A 16,762-nucleotide genomic window follows, 5' to 3' on the forward strand; every position below is an offset into this window, starting at 1 on the left:
ATCTAACTCCAGTAAGATTAGCCCACATCACAAAATCCCCAAACCAGAGATGTTGGCATGGATGTGGAGAAAAGGGAACACTTTTACACTGCTGGTGGGAATGCAAACTAATATGTTCCTTTTGGAAAGATATTTGGAGAACACTTAGGGATCTAAAACTAGACCTGCCACTTGATCCTATAATTCCTCTTCTAGGTATATATCCAGAAGACCAAAAATCTCATTATAACAAAGATATTTGCACCAGAATGTTTATTGCAGCCCAATTCATAATTGCCAGGTCATGGAAGAAGCCTAAGTGCCCATCGACCCATGAATGAATCAATAAACTGTGGTATATGTACACCATGGAATATTATGCAGCTTTAAAACAAGATGGAGACTTTACTTCTTTCATGTTTACATGGATGGAGCTGGAACATATTCTTCTTATCAAAGTATCTCAAGAATGGAAGAAAAAGTATCCAATGTACTCGGTCTTACTATGAAACAAAATTATACCTTTCATATGAAAGCTGTAACCCAACTATAGCCCAAGAAGAAGGGGAAAGAGGAGAGGGAGGGGAGAGGAGGGGGGAGGGAGGGTGAGTGGAGGGAGGGTAATTGGTGGAACCACACCTATGGTGCATTTTACAAGGGTACATGTTAAATTTACTAAGTGTAGAGTAGAAATGTCTGAACACAATAAGAAAATGTGGTGAAGGCTGTTAACCAATTTGATGAACATATTTCAAATGGTATATAAAACCAAAACATTGTACCCCATGATAGCATTACATGGCTATGTTTTTTTTTTTTAAAAAGAGCTGTATCTATTTCTATTTATATCAGTAGTGTCATGGTATTTCTATATATTCTACTCAAGCCAGTTATCATTGTTAGTGATAATAATAATAATAGTTGAACAATGACTCATAGCCCTTCTTCAAGTGCTAGTTGGGACTGAAAAAATTTAAAATATTTATTGTTATTTACATGTTATTGTTTTTGTGAAATGTCTCAATGCCCTTTGCCTTTTTATACATTAGACTGGCTTATTATTGAATAGCAATGTATTCACTTTTAATTAAAGTAACACATCACACGTGCCCATAGTTTATGGAGTCATTTACTATATAGTTTGTCAATAGAGTAGCATCCATTTCTCTTGCTCTCTGTTCTTCTTCCCCAGAGGCACTTTTAATATTTTGAGCTGATTTTTCTGGTATTAAGCTCACATCTCTAAAACATGCCAGTTAGTTGATTTTCTGCTGTGTAACATGAAGGTTCAGCTCTTTTTCTCATTATCCCCTCAGCACGTGCATTCTTACCTTTCCATTCTCATACTATACTTACAGCACTGTTTTGGTTAAATTAAGTCATTGTTTATATTTTTATGACTATGAATGTTTAGAGATGAGGCATGTTAAACTATTATTACATTCCTTGTACAGTTTTTTGTTTCTTCTGAATTATATGCCTTTAAAAAAATAATTGTCTTATTTTTGCTTGTTTATTTTCTGTATATGTATGAACGACAGCCCCAAGTTATTTTTTAAGTTTCCCTTGTCATTCATATTAGCTATTCTATCAAATTAATCTTCCTGAAAATGTCTTTCTCTCAGAGCTATAACCTACTCCAATATGGCCTGCAACCTTCTTTATCTGTAGCACAGAAGGTATCTCAGCATCTCCCTTTTATTTTCATCCATATGATCATTTCCTTTGCTTTTTTTCAGTGTTGTTTGAAGAAAATATTTCTCTTTTTCATTTAGTCCCTCATGTCTGATAGATTATATCCATTGTACCTTCTACAGGAAGGGTGAATGGGTTTAAAATTTTAGATTTTACAAGTCTGATAGTGTCTTTATTTTTAGTTGTGCACTTGGCTAGATCTTTGGCTGGATAAGAAATTCTAGGCTGGAAATAACTGCCCCAGGATTTTAAAGCATTGCTTCCAGCTTCAAATCTAAGCTATTTGCTCTCCTCATCATTTGACCATGTTTCGCTTTTTTCTCTGGATCCTTGTTTCTGACAGTTTGAAAGTTTTGCAATGCTGTGTTTTGTTGGACATCCATTCATTTCATCTCGCACTGACAATTTAATATGGCCTTTTAATTTGAACACATATGCTTTAGCTCTGAGCAATTTTGGGGGACAATTTCTTTAATGCTTTTCTCCTTCCTCAGTCTTTCCTTTTGGTTCTTTCATTATGTGCCTATTAGATTTTTTAAACCTTTTCTCTTTGTTTATTTCCCTATGTCTTTTTTCTTCTTTCTTTTTGAAAAACTCCTTCTGGTTGGTTTTTGGACATTTATCTTCCAATTCTTCTAATGCATTAAAAATGTTCTATTTTAAATTTAAAGATCTCTCTTTTTCTGGAGAGATCTGTTGGCATGGCATGCTGTTCTCATTAAAGGTTCTAAGGATGATGGTCTTAGGAATAATATGATCACTGGCCAGTGAGGCTTGTTTTTTGGCACTTTGGTTCCCTCTGGAAGGGAGTAGGTTTCTATTCTAGATGTGTTTAGTAGATAGTAGAGAAAATTTGTTTAAGTTTGAAGCCTGAGAATTTCAGGTTTTTATTTTTGTGTTTTGACTATCCTCATTAACTTGCTTTGCAGGGATTTGAAACATCCTACTGAGCTGGGTGAACATCCCTACTGTGGGCTGAGTCCTTTTTTTTCTGCCAGGGACTTTTAATGGAATGTGCTTAAGCAAGTCCATGGTCACCAACCTCATTTCCTGTCAAAGCTGCCCTTTGTGAGAGTTTCAGTATGGGGTACAGAAAATCGGCTTTTCACCTTTTAAGAATCCTAATTGGGGGCTCTCAGTCAATCTAACTAGCTTGCTGAAGGCAGAGTGTGTCTAAGACTGTGCAAATTTCCATCTTGGCAAGCAGACTGGCTTGCTCTAGTCTTGAGTTTATTTTTATTTATTTTTGGTAGAGTTTGGCTGAAAATCACATTAATTAGCCATCATATTTCGGCATTCTGAAACGTTCAAGACATTTGTAACTATATCCTGTGTCTAATTACAGATCTGTGGTTTAGAATGCGTCAAGGTATCCTTGGCGGAGTGTTCCGCTCCTCCATATCGCAGGCCGAACTGCTGGGTCTGTCTGCCACAGCTGGTTGTAGCTCTGCCTTTCAAGCAACTCAACATTTTAGGTTCTCTTACTTGCAGTACCCTACTTTCGGGTACCAACTTCCATCTTAATCAGTCGTTGACTCAATCAGCTGTTAGTAACAGAAAACTAACTCAATAGTTTTCAGTTGTCTGAACAGGTGAGCTTTTTCCCCCCACTTTGGTCTTTTTTTCCAGTTAACATATCTGAAAGTTCATAGCCCTGGGCCAGTGCGGCTGCTCAAAGACGTCCTCAGTGACCCAGACTCTCCCGTATTCTCCCTCTGCCATCTTTCATGTGTGCTTTTCACTCCTGTGCTTGTGAGAGCGCTGCTATTGCTCTTTCTAGGAAGAAGAGGAAAGAGAGAGATGATGTCACCTCATCTCTCTGAGGAAGCTTTCCTGAAAGTCCCGCCCAACATCTTCTGCTTACTGGCTTCACGTAGGCCCCTTGATCTCCACCAGCCGGGCCCCGGCTGGGATTAAGGTGCTATAGATATAAGTAGTGTTGGTCAGCCAGTAGTGTGCTTGAGATATTGGGCCATTTGTCCCAGCCCTCAGCCTACCTAGGGTGACCTTTTATTTCAGCTGTCTCGAAAGTGCTCTCGCTCCTGTCCGAGATCCAGCCGGATTCTGTACAGCTTAGTGGGCTTTTCCCACCTTCACTCTAGTGCTGCAGAACCCGCTGCTCCCTTGGCCTTGAATCAGCATCATTTTCACTCTACCCATTTTCTCCTGCTTCTGCTTTGCTCAGTCAGATCCTCATTATAGGTGGTTTCTTATTCAATGCTTTGAACTACAGTACATTAATTTGGATGAACCCTAAAGATTTTACAGTGTGGTAAATCCCTCCAACCTTAAGCAAAATATTTAATGTGAATTTGAAATGCATCTAATCAGGTATCAAGGTGCGGAAGTAGATCTATATTTAACTTCCAGTTTTGTTAGAGGGAACATGGAGGGTAAGAAAATCCCTTATCAGTAATCATATATAAATTAGGGTTTAATGAGTATGGGCTGATCTCTGTTTATTTTCCCAGTATTATTGTCATTCTGATGTTGATTCTTCCCTGTCCTTTAATTTTTGGATCCATAAATCTGTTCTAGACACCAAAAGCCAACTGGACACAGAATTCAGAGCTTCAAGCTTCTCACCAAGAGGCAGCCATAAGACATGCATGAGTGAGCGAAATATGTTTTAGTGAAGGAGGGAAGAAGATAAAGGGGATTCGTATCTCATACCCTACAGAAAACAATTTAACCATACATTCCAAACAAGGTCCTTTCTTAGTAGTTCTGCAGTGGAAAGTCTCTCTTTCCCTTCCCTGCCTTCGTGCTTCGGCCCCTTCCCTACTGTATTCTACCTTCTGCCTTCTGTCAATTTGTACCGTTTGCCCTTGGTTATATGGATCAGTTCTGTTCTGAACTAACTCCCACCGGTAAAGTTGTGCATATAAACTCACAAAGGTGCTTATAAAAGAAAAGGTCTTTATTATCTTTCCTCAGAAGGAAGATAAAGTTGTTTGGGGGAAAAAAGAAGTTTCCTTTGCAACATAGTCTCATAGTTTTCAAAGTAGACTAAGAACAGGAGACATATAAATGTATTTTGTGAGGTTTTATCAGTTCCAAATACATTGTTACATTTTTGAGACACATGCTAGTCTATAGCCATTTTGACTAATCTTTATGGATTAGTCCATAAAGACTACCTGGAATAGAGATGTGGTGTCTGGAGGTCAAGAATCCATATTGGACCATGAGGGGGAAGCATGTACGGAAATGGTAGAGGAATAAGACAGTAGGACCCTGACATCATGGTGTACAAAGGTAGCTTTTGGTTGCTTATATCCAAATTTTATTTATGTGAGAAGGAAATAAACTTTTATTTTGTTTAAGCCATTCTATTTTGGACTTTTAAAAATGTAGTAAACCCCATTTTTAATGACACATGTATACTTTTATTCCAAAGATTTGATATAATCCAAGAGCTGTTTACTTTATAGCTATATTACCTCTGAACCAGTGGTCTCCAAAATGAGGTAAAGAAATACCACAGTATGTTCAAGATGATCCACTGAGATATGGGAGAAATATATAGGAAACTTTTTTTAATCCAACAATGATATAATAAGAAGGAAATTAAGGTTTTCTTCCATGTGATTAATGGATTAACTGTGGCACCTTGACTCTGCAGTGTGGGACAATCATGTATCCTAAGAGAAGCTCTACAGGGATCCACAGCTGAACCCTGACTTTTTGTTTTGTTTTTAGCATAGTGCAACATTTAGCTCGTTACTTGTTTAAGAGAGTTATAAATCGTATTATCTAATTTTTTTTTAGTGAGTCTTTATTATTATTATTATTATTTTTTTTTTTTGCAGTTTCTGGCCGGGGCTGGGTTTGAACCTGCCACCTCTGGCATAAGGGGCCGGTGCCTTACTCCTTTGAGCCACAGGTGCCGCCCCATATTATCTAATTTTAACTGAACTAATCTTTACAAAAATGGCTAAATGACTCAAAATGTTTTAGGAAATATACTGTAGATTGAAGATAATTTCAGCACAAATGAACAGTAAGAAAATGGCAGAGTAGAAACTATTCTGAGTTCTCTTTTTAACTATGTTACGAAGTGATTACATCATCCCTATTTTACTGCAGTAGAATAATGTTATTATTTTCAGTGTGAGGAAAATAGTTCTGGTACTATTAATAGATACAATTAATTGCTAAAAAACCAGGAACCCATATTAATCTCTTCATTTGTAATTTCTATTTTGGTATTTGTTTCTGGTATATGCAGTAGAATCTCCATAGTTGATCACCTGCCTAGAGTAACCACTTCCTTCAGTTGACCTAATTTTCATAGACTAGACATCCACCACATGTACTCAATGGAAATTCCTTATGTTGACCATCTCCTTATATTGACCAGCTTGTTACAGAGCCTGCAGTGGTCAACTTACAGAGATTCTACTATGTAACATGAACACAGTAATGGATATGTATAATTTTAATTTTGGGAAGTTGAAAAGCTAAAAACCATATTTCCAAGCCCTCCTTGTTTAGGATTTGAAAGGAGAAAGTGCGGGATAGGTATCTTTCCTGTAGTTAAAGTCAGCCTATTTTTGAACTAAAACTGCAATCATTCTGTGCACAGCTTGAAGAGAGATTATGATAAGCACGTTTTGTTTCTCTCTCTTCCAGTTTCCCAGCAAGCCTGGCTTAAGGCCAAGGATGGAGAGAAATTGAGAAACTAGGGATAATAGTAGCAATAACTGGTGTCATCCACTAAAATTTATCTTAATTGTTGAACTATCTCTCTTTGATAGGTCTTCAGTTACTCATGGTACTCATACCAGATAGTTAAGTCAGTTTATTTCAACTCACTGGCTATATAGGATTCACTGTTCAAACAACATTTCCTGATACTAAAATTCAGAAATTTAGGTCCAATGCCATTCTCAAATTCTGTCTGGAAAATACACCTACTCTTTTAATAAAGAGCTAAAATTGTAGACAACTATGACAGTAATTTCTTAGTATGAATTTCTCCAAATATAAGGCTAAGAATACTTAACAATGGAACTTAAAGAAAATTTAGAGTAAATGTCAGAAATATCTACAGTTATCTGAAATGCAGTAGAATATCATTTTCTAGAAAGCCATAGGCATATGTTCCTTTTTCCCTGAGAATGAGACATGGAGTGGAATGAAAGGCATAACATGTTTAGACTAATGCCAAGTCAATCCAGGGTGGCTTGGCTCTCTCCATCCTTCCTCTGTTATTGCTGATGTTGGCTGACTGGAACAGCACCATCTTGCTTCTCATTTTATGACTCAATGTTTGTGTGTAGGACTACCTTACTATTAACTTCTAAAGAGTCAATCCTTTACAACAATTGACTCAAAGTGTTCTAAGCATGAATTTAATCAGAGGGTTGGGGTGTGAAAGTGAAGATGAATTTAATCATGGGGAGTGGGAAGGAAGGATGGTCACGGTGAAGGTGAGTATGGCAGTAGGTGAGAAGACATGGCTTTTTTTTTAAATTAATAGTTTACATATTATAAATGACAACTAGGATTGTAGTGACTTAGTTAAATTACAGATATCCTATATGGTAGGTAACAGAAATACCACAAGATTATGTGAAAGCCAGAAAAGTAGAGATGAGCACCGTGGCAGAAACTTTCTTTGCTCTGGACACTATTACTCTTTAAAGAAGTGGAAAACTGTCCTGTCACTGAAAAAATAGGTAAATGGAAAACCCAGTAGTGTTGTGTAATGTTGAGCAGCAACCGCTATTTATAGGCTGTTAAAGTTAAACATTATGGTGATTTATATTTCTGGTAGCCTTCTTGAGACATAATTCAAATACTAGACAATTCACTGTCTGAACAGTATTTTCTGATACTAAAATTCAGAAATTTAGGTCCAATGCCATTTTCAAATTCTGTCTGGAAAATATACCTACTATTTTAATAAAGAGCGCAGTGTACAGTTTGATGACTTTTAGTATCTTCACAGAGTTGTTCATCTAACATCATAAATTAGAATATTTTCATAACTCCTCAAAGAAACCCCATTTCTCTTTAATGTACCCCCTAATCCCTTCATCTTCACCAGCACTAGGCAACCACTAACCTTTCTGTCCATACATATTTGCTTATTCTAGACATTTCACATAAGTGGATCAAACAATCTATGTTCATTTGTGGCGGGTTTCTTTCACTTAGAATGAGATTTTGAGGTTCATTCATGTTGTAGCATGTGTTGGTATTTTTTTTCCTTTTGTTTCTGAATAATATTCCATTGTATGGATATACCACACTTTATTCATTCATCAGTTGATGGGCATTTGTAATGTTTCCACTTTTTGGCTATTAGGACCAATGTTAAAAATACTCATCTACAAGTTTTTGTGTGGGCATATGTTTTCATATGGAGGGTACATACCTAGGAGTAGAATAACTAGGTCAGTTGATAACTGTATTTTTAAATTTTGAGGTAATGCCAGACTTTAGTTTATTCCAAAGTGACTATACCAATTTCCATTCCCATCCACAGTATGTTTTGGTCCCAATTTCTTCACATCCTCATCAACACTTATTATTATTTGACTTTTTGATTACAACCACTCTAGTGGGTATGAAGTAGTATTTCACTGTGGTTTTGATTTACATTTCCATGAAGACTAATTATGTTAAACATCTTTTCATGTGTTTACTGGCTGTTTGTGTATCTTATAAATTGCTTGTCAAATGCACAATTTGCAAAACTTTTCACCCATTCTGTGGGTTATCTTTTTGCCTTCTTGATGAATGCTTTGAAGGATGATTCTATCTAAGAGCATATTTTGGAAGATATCTGATCCTGAGCTTCCCTGAAAGCAGAGCTGGGTACAAATTTTATATTCAGGTGGTTTATTTGGAAGTGATCTCAGGGAGCAAGAATAAGAGACGGGGGATTGAATGTTAATTTATAAATTACTTAGAAGGGACTAACGGTTATGATATTAAGTCTTTTTAAGAACATGGCTTATCTTTTCATTTGTTTATATATTTTTCATGTCTTTCAGTAGTGTTTTAAAGTTTTCTTCATATTTGTTCTGTGCCTTTCTTACATTGTTGCTTAGGTTTTTAATTTTTTCCCAATGCTATTTAATATGAGATCCCTTATTGTAGTCTATTTTCTACCTAGTTATTATTTTTACTTATGAAAATATATCTTTCCCAATCTGTAATGTAGATTGTTGTCATCTATTATATTTTTAATTAAATAACTACCTTTTTACACTTGCAGAACTTCTAATTAGTCATTAAAGCTCAGCCAGAGATTTCTTCCTATTGTCCTGGCCTTTCATTATAGTTTCTATTTATTCTTTTAGTTCCTTAACAATGCTAAAAGGGTTATCTTGCAGTCTTTTGTAGCTCATAGGGTTTAACCTCACCTATTTGATTTTTTTTTTTTTTAACTCTATCTCTCATGGCACTTTCTTTTCTGGGGTGATTTAAAATTTTTATGAGTTTCCCCAACTGGGTTACTCTTCCCTCATAAGGGTCCCTTGAATCCCTGGTTGTGAAAATATTACTAGAGTAGTTTTATGGATACTTCTGCCAGAATCTTAATGTTTTCAGTGGTTGTGAAGGTCTGTATCTTACCTTCTTGTTTTCAGGACCCCTTACCATATAATGAGTGTAGATTGACACCCCGAATACATGGGATTTGGTGTCTCATGAGCTTCTGGACAGATGGCAAACTTCCTTGTTCTTTCCCCAGGCTTTTCTGATTCTTTTTTTATGGAAGTGACAGCTCTTCAACTCTGTGCATTATTCAGAGTTACTCTGCTTACTGGAGGCAGAGTTCTTTTTCCATGAAAGTGCTCATACTAACTCACTTGTGTGCTGTGGGTCTGTGCCTTTTCTTACGAATCTTAAAATTGATAAGGTAAGACTATCTAAACAAAAATTAAAATGAATAATGCCGTAAAATCCCAGAAATATCAGAAAAGAATAGTTGTGTGAATATGGAGAAAAATTTTCCCCATTCTTATAGGAAAACACACACACAGAGAGAGAGAGAGAGAGAGAGAGAGAGAGACTACAGTGATTTCTCCCAAACAAATGCCCTAGCGTTTTTGTTAATTTGTGCCCTTGCTTTAAGGGAAAGTTGATAAGGTCTGCATTTTCTTTTCTCACCTTCATCTTTTTCTATGTCAGAAGTTAATTATCCAGTCTGTGTAATTATTACCAGCACACAGTCTCAGGGTCTGCAAGAGGTTCAGAATTACATATGAGCTTTTAGCAATTTACACAGTATGGGCTTTGAGCCAATTTGAGAAGCAGTGAAAGCCATTATCATCTATCTGTAAAATGCCTTGCCCTGTGTTTGCTGCCCTCAGAACAGTGGGTTACAAGAAAGCCACAAAATACTGGTGAAATAATTGGACACACAGTTTCAGGTGTTTTGTTCACCCTCATTCTCTAGCCACACATCCATTCTGTGCTTATTGGTTTTCTTTTTTGAGAAGTGGGGCAAGTTTTTCTTTTGTTCTAGAGAATCACTATCCTAGTCCACATGCCCACTTCCTTCAGAGTATTTCTTTGCCACAGTCCAATCTTCCCAGCAGATGATTTGATTTTATTCAAAGCCCATGAGTACTACATCCTTATTGGCTGGAACAGTATTGGCTGAGTGATGTTAATTTTTTTTTTTTTCCTTTGAGTCCAAAGATTAAAGGGCTGGATTTCATCCCTCAGTTGACTTTCTTGAATGTTCTTTCTCTTCTTTTTCTAGCCCACTATATCATCTTAGCACCTTCCTACGGTCCCTGAGTGGCTATTCATATTCAAAGTCATCCAAGCCTCTGGAGATAACCTTATGCTAGGATGTTTCCATCTTTCATGTGAGCTACTGTTTCACTGGGAATAAGTCTTTTAAATTATTTAAGCCACTTGATAGTGAAACAAGATAACTGTACACGATCTATTCACAGGTAAAAAACAACCCCCGTGCCTTCTTAGAAAATAGGCAGTATCACTCACCAATCAACAAAGCACTACAGGGGAAGCCTTCATTCAGGAGTGACTGGAATAATGAGGGGCACTGGGGCTTTGTCGCAATTTCAGACCTCATCATTCCTTACTGTACCCAACTACGTACTTGGCTACAGACCTTGAGGAGAAACCATACACTCACATCCCTCCAAGGAAAGGAACACAGAAGTTACTCCTGCCTCAGGGATGCTTTGCCTAGAGCATGTGAGCCAATCCTGTGGCCAGACACAGCATAAACTGAGATTTGCCACTTGTCTCACAAAACTGGCTTTGGTGTCCCAGTGTTAACACTGCTTCCCTTCATGATAAGACACATCTCACACAGAATGCGGCCTCAGATGCAGAGGAACTGGCAAGAGATAAGTGTCCTCCTTTTTAATGACAAGGACTCCAATTTGTACTGCACGCTGACTACAAAAGCAGTTTCGAGGGGGCTCTGAAGCCTCACTAGGGATATATTTGGGGGGAGAATGTGATGAGGATGGCAAAGCGGTGGCTCATGGCTCCCTGGGCTGCCTGCACTGATGTGCTGATTTAATTGAAGGATGTGCTGAAAAGATGCTTCTCTGCTTAGAGCACAACTTCTGGAGAGAAGCACCCTTGGAGTCAGTAAGAATGAGGAGCTGGTGGTTTTGAACCGAGAGCATTTATTTTGCAATAGAGGTTTTCTCATAATTATAATGAGGTGATTGGGCTTAAAGCAGGCTTTTCTCTTCCCAGGCTGACTAAGTACAACAGTCTATTTGGTTGATGTGAACATTACAGGGTGCATTGACACGATTGATCCGCGCCTTATTACAGAAGAAGTGGGCACTGTATCTGGGCTGCGGGGTGGCAGATGATTGTCCACTTGTAGGAGCAGTTAAGCAGCAAGGTACTTTAAATACCCACTTGCCCCATCCCCTCTTTCTTCTGGAAAGCTGTGGGATAATTTTCTGTAAAAGCAATTTCTATTAAGAAAGAAAACACATTCTCTTAGCATAGATGAGGACTATCGTAAATTCATGATTTTATATATTACCTTTCCTAAGAACATTCTTTTATAACAGGAAAGTAACTGTAATAACATGCCAATCCAAGTTATTTAATTTTTTTGTTACCCCAATACCTTGAGAAAAGACATTTGAATAGCTATGATTCACTTCTATATCAGGTTTCTTGCTTCATTCAAATAGAATCCACTTTTAATTTGCTTTGTTACAAAAATATAATGATGTCATCTCTAGGGCAAAATGTTTAGGAATTGACAAATATATGAATTCTTTTGCCTAGGGTAAGTTTGGCTTTAGGAAAGGAGTTCTGGTTTTCAAAAATTCAATGCAGTATTAAAACATTTGTAAAATACTGTGAAAAACTTTACTTGGTTAGCTCCCCCGCTGCCAACCTAACTTAATCTGGCTAGGTTTCTAGAAACTAGAAACACCTCACAATTGGGTTGCAGCTATTTGAGATACTTGCTTGTTCTGAGTGTGACATTTCTCCCTTCCCCTCATTTGCTAGTCTGTCCACGATGCAGAGCCCTTAAATGAAAGGCCTTCAAGCATCTTTTAGAAACAACAGAAAACAGACACATAATGAATTCAATGGATGAAAGCATTCCAAATCACTCACACAAGTTGAGACCATGTTCTCACTAATCTTTTTGCCAATTTGACAGATACCTTCAGTCACTGAACAAATCTTCTGTAAACACTCAGTGCCGACCACTGGAAAGGGTACCTTTACCAAAATCTGCATTACTTTCCCCAATACAGACCTATTGCCAAATCACCCGGTAGATTACCATATCACCGGTAGTGAGAACTTTTTAAATTTCTCTTTTGTGAGAATTTCTCTTTGCTCTTCTTGTGGTAGAGATATGGGTGGTGCAGGTGAGATGGGAAGAGGCTGTTAGAATTCATTTTGTGTGAGGTTTTAAAGAATCTAAGTGCTATAGTACAGTTTCTTCAGAATTCTCAATTTCCACATTTTTGGACATTCTTCGGAAGATGGAAACACATTGCCTTTAATCAATTTCATACATTAAGTTTTTTTCAAAATAGATGTAAGAGCATGTAATGTGGGATCATATGTAATTGTGTTAGAATCTGGGCTTGCCAGCTATAATCAATGTGTTCTAGGGAAAATTACATAATCTCTCTGATTTCCGTCTTATCTTTAAAATGAGGCTGATAATAGCAAACACAGCACTGCTTTGAAGATTAAATATTAAGTGTGTACCATCTGTCAAATAGTAGAACCTCAAACACCCCCCCCCCGTTCTTTTTCTTTTTAATATAGTAAATCTGTCAGGAAATTTGTATATTTATACCCAATTCTGCATTCAATTCCTGGCATCTCAACAAACATCAGCAAGATTAAACTGTCAAAAATGAAGAAAAATTAAAATAAGGCCAATTGAAACAATTGATGTCAACAATAAGATTTATTTTTATAAGTAAGAAGGATAAATGAATTTTGGTGTACACTATGTTGCGGACATACCTCTGCCAACAATGCAAATTTAAAGTGTTTTAAATTTAATTTTTAATTTAGTATAATGCTTATAATTTTTCTTAAGGATTTTGAAGTCTTTACCCATATTTTCATTAACTTTCCAGAATCATACAAAGAAAATATTATCTCTAAATTGTAGATGAGAGAAAAAGTAGTGTATAAAGACAGTATGATTTGAGTACAGTCATACAATGAATCAAAAGCAAAAACTCCAAAAATCTACCTGTTTTTGAATTGTGCTGACTCTGTCCACACCGTCACTGTTTTGTTCTAGGGATCTGAACATACAGGGTCACTGGCAACTCTTCAGGAATATACTGCATGCTGCCTTGGGTGTCTTCCTTGGAATCTATCAAAGGGGAAAAGTTAATCAGCCAGTGATCTGCCACTTTCATTGTTCCCATGCCCAGCTTAACCTCTGTGGTCAGCAGCTGTCCCATCCCTTCAGCATATCCTTTCCCCCCATACACATTTCTGGTTAAATCCCCCTAATTCCTCCAGGCCAGTCCTCATGTGCCTTGAGACAAATACATGATTACACTGAATAGTCCCTCTTTAAATTCATGATGTTAAGCCTCAGTTGGGCTCTGAATGCTCCACTGACAGTCATATCCAACTTTGCAAATTTATTCAGTCTTCCTCTCTACCTGATCATTACATATGTTCTTAGTCCATTTGTGCTGCTAGAGAGGAATACTTAAAGCTGGGTATTTATGAAGGAAAGAGAGCTCATGGTTCTGCAGGCTGTACAAGAAGCATGCTGCCTGCATCTGGCCCTGATAAGGGTCTCAGGAAGCTTCCTTTACAGCAGAGGGCACCGGGGAGCAGGCATCATATGGCAAGAAAAGGAAGCACAAGAAAACCAGGCTTTTCTAACAGTCAGTGCTCAGTGGAGCTGGTAGAGTAGAAACTTACCCATTAGGAGGAGGATGTCACCAAGCCATTCATGAAGGATCCACCTAATGACCCAAACACCTCCCACCAGGCTTCACCTCCAACACCAGCGATCATATTTTAACAAGATGTTTGGAGGAGACAGATATCTAACTGTATCAACGTTTTTTTTCCTTCCCTAACCTTCATCAGTTTCCTCCCTACCTCCATTTTCACAGGGACAGTTAAAACACTGAGTGAGGATTTCCGTAGCTTCACATGACATCCACTCTCCAAGCCTTCCAGCATTTGCACCCACTTGCTCTGCCTTCCTACTTCAGCCACCAGGTCCCATTCTTTTTCTCCTTCTCAAAGTGATTTCTCTTTTAATTCTCCTTTCCCTGTATGATATTAGAGGGGTTTTTTTTTTTTTGCTGGTTTAGTGGTTTTTTCCCATCAGCATTCACATTTGTGGTTATTTCTCTGTATTAAAAGCAAAACCAAAAAATAAACAAGCAACAAAACCCAGCTCTGCTTTGACTCCACTCCCTCATCACCTCTTGCTTTATTTTTTTTTCTTGCAAAGAGAGTTATCTAAACACAGTTTCCAATTTCTCTCTTTCCATCTCTCTTCAATCTGGCTTTTATCCCCACTGTTGTCCCCTAGTTGCTCTTGTCTGGTCACCAATGTCTTCCTTCTTGCTAAATTCAATGTTCAATTCTCAGTTCTCATCTTAAGTCCTGCAGAAATTGGCATGTTGATGTCTCCCTTCTTCTTAGCAAACTTTCTAGCCTTGGCTTTCAGGGCATTACACTATTTTCCTTCTATATCGCTGGCTGTTCCTTCTCATGTGCTTTTGCGGGTTCCTCCTCATCACTCAGACCCGCTGATGCTGGTAAGTCAGGGACTCAGCCCTTGGATGCCTTCTCTATCTGCATTTACTCTGTCTCTGATCTGATGCAATTTTTTGTCATGAATAGAAGCAAACAAAGAATGATACTCAAATTTGTATTACCCTTTTACACTTCTATTAACTCCAAAGTAATATTTTTTTCCCTTTTTAAAAAATATAGCATAACTATGTACATTAATGCAATCATGGGGTACAGTGTGCTGTTTTCATGTACATTTTGAAATACTCTCATCAAACTGGTTAAGACAACCTTCATGTCATTTTCTTAGTTATTGAGTTAAAACGTTCATACTCTGCTTTTAGAAAGATTCACTTGTACCCTTGTAAGATAAACCATAGAGGTGACCCCACCAATCTTCCTCCCACCCCCCATCCACCCACCTCACCTCGCCCTCCCACCCCCTCCCCATATTCTAAGGGCTATAAATAGATTATGACATTCCTATGAAAGCTATGAATTAGTTTCAAAATAGGGCTGTATACATTGGATACTTTTTCTTCCATTCTTGAGATACTTTGCTAAGAAGAACATTTTCCAATTCCATCCATATAAACATGAAAGAGGTAAAGGCTCCATCCTTCTTTAGGGATGCATAGTATTCCATGGTGTACATGTACCACAATTTATTGATCCATTCGTGCCTCAGTGGGCATTTGGGTTTCTTCTATGACCTAGCAATTATGAATTGGGCTGCAATAAATATTCTGATACAAATATCTTTGTTGTAATTAGATGTTTGGTCTTCTGGATATATACCTAACAAACAAATTGCAGGATCAAATGGCAGGATTATTTTTAGTTCTCTCAGTGTTCTCCAGATGTCTTTCCAATTAATTTGCATTCCCACCAGCAGTGTAGCAGTGTTCCCTTTTCTCTACATCCATGCCAACATCTCTGGTTTTAGGATTTTGTGAAATGGGCTAATCTCACTGGGGTTAGGTGGTACCTCAAAGTAGTTTTGATTTGCATTTCTCTGATGATTAAGGATGATGGACATTTTTTCATGTGTCTGTAGGCCATGCGCCTATCTTCTTTAGAGAAATTTCTATTTAAGTCCCTTGCCCACCCAGACATGGGATCGCTTGTTTTTTTCTTGCTAATACGTTTGAGTTCTCTGTGGATTCTGGTTATTAAACCTTTGTCCGAGACATAACCTGCAAATATCTTCTCCCATTCTGAGGGCTGTCTACCTGCTTTATTTACTGTGTTCTTGGCTGTGCAGAAACTTTTTAGTTTGATCTGGTCCCAATAGTGTATTTTTGACATTGCTTCAATTGCCCAAGGGGTCCCCTTCATAAAATTTTCACCCAAGCCAATTTCTTCAAGTGTTTTCCCTACACTTTCTTCTAGTATTTTCAGTTTCATGTCTTAAGTTTAAATCTTTAATCCAATGAAAGTCTATCTTAGTTAATGGTGAAAGGTGTGGGTCTAGTTTCAGTCTTCTATAGGTCGCCATCCAGTTGGCCCAGCACCATTTGTTAAATAGGGAATCATTTCCCCACTCAATATCTTTAATTGGCTTGTCAAAGATCAGATAATGGTAGTTAGCTGGATTCATCTGTTGGCTCTCTATTCTATTCCATATATCTACCTCTCTGTTTTTGTGCCAGTACTGTGCTGTTTTGATCACCATTGATTTATAGTATAGTCTGAGGTCTGGTAACATAATTCCTCCTACTTTGTTTTTGTTCCTGAGTAATGTCTTTGCTATTTGGGGTTTTTTCTGATTCCATATAAAATGAAGTATTATTTTTTCAAGATCTTTAAAGTATGACAGTGGAGCTTTAATGGGGATTGCATTAAAATTATATATTGCTTT

The sequence above is a fragment of the Otolemur garnettii genome, unplaced genomic scaffold, assembly GCF_000181295.1.
Source record: "Otolemur garnettii isolate 467f Iridium unplaced genomic scaffold, OtoGar3 scaffold00005, whole genome shotgun sequence".
Taxonomy (NCBI): domain Eukaryota; kingdom Metazoa; phylum Chordata; class Mammalia; order Primates; family Galagidae; genus Otolemur; species Otolemur garnettii.